The sequence below is a fragment of the Hevea brasiliensis genome, chromosome 6 (genome assembly GCF_030052815.1).
Source record: "Hevea brasiliensis isolate MT/VB/25A 57/8 chromosome 6, ASM3005281v1, whole genome shotgun sequence".
Lineage (NCBI taxonomy): Eukaryota > Viridiplantae > Streptophyta > Magnoliopsida > Malpighiales > Euphorbiaceae > Hevea > Hevea brasiliensis.
Window position 1 is genome coordinate 100588053 of NC_079498.1, and position 5930 is coordinate 100593982.

A 5930-nucleotide genomic window follows, 5' to 3' on the forward strand; every position below is an offset into this window, starting at 1 on the left:
CAATGAAACTTGTACCCTCTCCAAGATACCTTAGCTAACAACTCTTTACCTCACTCCATAGTCCCATTTGGGATACTATTTCATAGGTCACCATCACTAGTAGTAACCTTTTGTCCCTCTTGAAAGGATAAGATCATGTCAGGCTATCTGCTCTCTTATCATATTGCAAACTCCTTAAAGCATCATTTCACAGGCTATGAACACCATTCATAGCATGCGATCTCCTTTTTAGGGGAGCAAAGTCATACCCTGAGCCTTACTGCCACACAATCACTAAACTTTAGGCAAAACATCCATTGTAATGCAAAAACTATCCAAGACCCCATATTGGAGACCAGATGGTCTCACTCTGTAGGTGCTACCTTTACTTGAAACTATACTGAAACCTCTAATCTTATGGCAACTCCTGATATAACTCTAGCTCATGCTAAGTTAACTGAATCACTGACTCTAGTTACTGCCTAACTAGGACCTTTGATATTCTAGCTCAAGGGTTTTAAACCCCTAACTAGAAGTCCCAAATTCCTTTGCAAAAATAGAACTCTATTTTGGTATATCCATACCAAAAAAAAAGCTAGCTGCAAACATCCATGTAGAACACATTAGAGATGCACTTAGTTTTACACAATAATCTCATGTCGGTATTGTAATCTGTAGCTTACTGCACAAACAATGAGAGCATTACGTAGGTCACTATGATACATCCCAACAGACCAGGTTTTCCAACATTTTATCTTTCTTTAACCCACTGATACTATCAACTTGCCCTAACTGGGCTGTCCACTGATAACTGCCAGTAGTGGTACCCTTACCTCCATCTAGGGTAGCTATACTGCCATAACTCACATTTATGTGCTCATGCCTTGCACTAGATAGGCACGCTAATTAGCCCTATTTTGACAGAAACAAGACATTTTTTAGAGTACGTATCCCCTTGGTAGACCTTAACATGTCCGCTAGCTCAAGTTCATATCACCATGTACTCTATAAAGACTGAGACACTAAACTGAAGCACTTTTACACTATCCAAAGAGTAACGTAGAATCTAAAAACAAGGAGTTACAAAAAAAGACAAAGCAGGAATCTATACTCCGCATGTGATAACTCCAGGTACACACCTTCCCATGAATCTATAGCCTAAGCTCTGATATTAACTTTGTCATGACCCATTTTCTGGGCCGAACCAACACTACGACTTGGGTTAGCATAAGGCCCCCGAAGCCTATAGTAAGCCTAACTATTTCTAGCCCAACTATAAATTCCATAAATATAGTCTAATTTTAAGAAATCAAATGGACAAAATCCGGCTATAAATTAGACTATCCAACGGGGAGCCTTAACTCAACCGACCTGTAAACCAATAAAACAATAATATGAGGAGTTAGCTAACGCTCATAATTCTCAAACCAGATAAATAATTAAATAAGAGCTCAGCTCTCTCATCCAAAGGAATGAATATCTCATGCAACGAAACATATCCATATAAATAAGGTTACAACTCCAAAAGTTTAGTTAATACAACCCCAGATAATGATATTGCACTACTGGTACATGTGAAGTTGTAAAATTTAACAAAAGATAATAAAAATAAACTGAACTTTTCTGGTTTAACCTATGAGAAAAGAAAGTAGGTTATTTTCAACAAGTCCACCTGTCATCTGAGGAAAAAAAAATTAGTTGAATAGGAGTGAGCGTTTAACTCAGAGTAAGATATTGATTTTAAACACAATTTCTATAACTATCTAAACCTAATGCATTCCTATGTATGAAATGTAACATATACACATAATTTCGAACAATTCAAATAATATTCACATAAAAGATAATTTGGAGCACTCACACACTCGCGTGTCACATCGATATATATATATATATATGAATGCTGATCCCCTATACAGCTTTATTAATTCTAATACCTGCCAGTGAGGTCAACTCAAGCCATATTTTCTCTTAATAATCCAAGTGCGGGGCTCAGCAAGATCAACTCAAAGTCGTACTTAGTCTAACTTATCCACATATAAAGATTGGGTCCCAGCGAGTCAAGCTTCAATCGCGACTACTTGTCTTACCACATCCATATCCACACCACACGCACGCCAACATACACACAGCTTCAAATTATCTTAAGGTGACATCTACAATAATTTCATCAATAAAATATGCAATATAAGGGCGTGCCTATCATTTAACTACATATATATATAGTGAATACATGAGCATACCTTGAATATATAATAATAATATTGAGATTATAAATAAAATCAATATCTACTTACAGATTATCCAAATATCACTAGAGCGACTGAGAAGATGAGAAAGATTAACTTAGATCACCTAAACAATTATATTCAAGAAATTTATCAATATTAACTCAAAACAAAAAACTAAAGAGCCTAAGACACCCAAGGTTTACGCTGAAAATCCTGCAGAGTTTTTCCTGTACCTAGGACCTACCCAACCTACAAAATAACTCAACTAACACTTCTCAATCCAAAAAGCCCCACACTCACAATACAACAATTACACAATGCCCCTCTTGAATTTGCCAAACCAGTCAATTCTTACATAAAATAATTATTTAAAAAATTTAGAACATTACATGAACAGACTAAAAATATGTGTCATTTGCGATAGATAACTCATGCTCTTACTAAGGTTTGCACTTGGGTGGGTGAAGAGTTTGTTTTGACTGAGGAAGGCCCTCATTGTACTTTTCAATTACTTCTTTTGGATTTTTTTCTTTGGCTATTTAAAAGAAATAGGTAGGAAATTTAATTGGTCATAACCGATTTATATTTATGCATATTTATTTTAAGATTCATTTCATGGGTCCTATACACGTGATGTGTTGTACGAATCACATGTGCTAGGGATAAGTTTTGACATTTATTTCTGAATTTTGGAAGTTGTAATAAAAATGTTTTTAATTTAAAAATATAATATAAAATCTTTTAAACTTTAAATTTGTTTACAGTATCCACGTCATTACTATTCTAAATTATATAAACTGACTATTGAAAATTAAAAAAATTTGTTATATAAAATTTTAAAATTCAAAAATTTTATATTATATTTTTGAATGATAACTTTATTGCAATTCATAAAGTTCACAAACAACATATATTAGTTGATGATCAAGATATTATCTGAGAAGCAGTGAACTCCAGAACATTGTGAAAGAAAACGCAAGGAGATGACCAAATTGCAACACCTTCCTTGCTTGTTACTGCTAAATGTCTTCAGCAATAGGACCAGCCCAAAACTTGATTTCTGTTTTCTGCCAAATTGTGTCTCAACTGCCCCTAGAATCCCTATGGAAGATAAGCACTAATCTTCCTATCACACGCATACAATTGCAATGTGTTGGGGATGGGAACAAGTTTCCCACTTCCTTCATGATGCCCCCATGATGAGGAGACTAAATTCTCTTTTATGGCCTTTGGAGATATGGGTTGGATATTAAGTGCTCATGGGCTTGAGCCATTAGCCCACTCATAGGTGGACCAATATTTTCTTCAAAATTAATTCTATATTTGAATATAAAAAATCTGTTATTAAATAGAAAAAATTATCATTAATTATGAAATATAAAATGATTTTTCAAGTTTATTAAGGAAAAAATGTCATTTAATTAATTGTTATTAATTAGTAACGAAAAAATTTATTGGGATTTAAGTTCTATTTTTTATATAAAATTCACTTTTAATTTAATTAATCATTATTAATTAGTAACGAAAAAATTTATTGGGATTTAAGTTTTATTTTTTATATAAAGTTCACTTTTAATTCTCATTCTTTGCTGTTCTAATTTGAATAAATTTTCAATTTTTTGCAATAACAGTAAATCGTGGTTCCCCCTCCACCAGGCACTATTATGATCAATTTTCATAGTGCTATGAGCAGGAATGATAACCTGGGGCCCATGGCAGCGTTGGCTAGAGATTAGAATGGGCTACCTCAAGGTTGGTGCCGCAAAGTATTCCCTGGTATCCAGGACCCTTTGTTTTGGAATCTATAGCTAGTTGCGAATCAATCTCGCTTGCAAGGAATAAAGGGTTCCAACCAATAATTGTCGAAGGCGCTGACTCTTTGGAAGTCATCAATGCTATAAGGAAATCTAACCCTTAAGGAATTCTGCCTGTGATTTGAATATTGTGCTTGAACAGTCCAACTAAGTTGATTAGATTTTCTAAACCTGTAGGAATTGTGTAACACCCTAGGCAAATCTCACATCGGCAAAACACGGGAGAGATGCTAGATTTATAAGTTAGCGGTTCATAACCCCTAGTGACGCATTTTAAAACTGTGAGGGCTTTGGCCCAAAGTGGATAATATCACTAGTGGGCTGGGCCAATACATTTGTGGTATCAGAGCCACTCCGTGTTCAACCTTGGGCGATGGTGGGGCAAACCTCAGCGAGGACGCTGAGTCCCATAAGGGGGGTGGATTGTAACACCCTAGGCAAATCCCACATCGGTAAAACACGGGAGAGGTAAGTTGGCGGTTCATAACCCCTAGTGACGCGTTTTAAAACCGTGAGGGCTTCGGCCCAGAGAGGACAATATCACTAGTGGGCCGGGCCATTTTATGATGTATTTCATTTTGGACTTGAAATGAAAACTTATAATTTATTATCTATGAATTTCCATATGAATGCAATAGATGACACTTCATTTTGAGATCTCATAAATAGTTGTGAATGATATGATAAAAGAGAATATGATATGAAAATATGTGAGATGACTGTGAATATGTTAACAGGTGATAGTGGAACCCGCCAGATGCTAATAAAATAGAGGAGGATCTGTCCGGGTCTCTACAGAAATAAGATATAAAAAAAAAAATTTCTACACATAAATTACCTGATTTAAATGACATTAAAATTTACAATAGACATGACAAGACAAGATAGAGTGCTCTGGCACCGAATGTGGCACTTCTTGTTCGGCTATACAATAGACGGGTAAGGGGCGTCACAAATTGTGCCTCTGATTTGATTGCTCCCAAAAATAAAGTAGATCGAGTTCAATTGACTGATTGGACACAGAATTAGGTAAACTACCCCCCCAAAATTTTTCCGGGATTATTAGTTGAATTGTTTCCCGAATTATTTCAATGAAGTCGAGATTTTTCAGATTTTTTATATTTATTGGCACTTGTCCAGCGAATTCATTCCAACTAAGATTAATTATTTCCAACCGAGAGGCATTGAATAATGAATTTAGAATTGACCCAGAAAAATCATTTTCACTAAAGCCAAAGAAATTGAGATTTGGGAGAGTGAGGCCCGTGTGTTGTCTGTTAGGCTTCCATTGAGTTGGTTCTGTGTAACTAAGAGCTTCATTAAAGATAAGATATTAAAAATGGATGGAGGGATAATACTAGAGATTTGATTAGAGCCAACAACAAAAGTTGTTGACCTTGCTAATTTGCCTATTTCGTCAGGAATATGCCCCACCAAAAGTTGTGAAGTTACATGAAAGATGGTGAGCGACGGAAGGTTGCCTAGAGTTGTTGGGATTTCTCCACTAATATCGTTCATGCCAAGTCAAGGCTCCTGAAGCTTCATTTAGAAACTAAGCTCTACTGGGATCTTTCCTGTTAGATTATTCCCTTGTAAACCAATTACACTGAGTTAATAACAACCTGTCAAGTTGGCTGGAACTTCACCTTCCAATGAATTATTATTGAGATAGCTAATATGGTAAAATGCAATAGGTACGAGAAAGCTAAGATGGGTTAATTTATCAGCCATATTTGACTTATTAGCACCTTCATTCAATAAAAAAAAAATCAACCTAAATTCCCAACAACTATAACATTCCCGCTATATCATAATGTTTTACTCTCCTAATTAACAAATTGTGCTATGTTTTGTCTATGGTCTCTTATTCAAAAGTGTGGTGTCTATCGGATTGGATTGCTTGGAC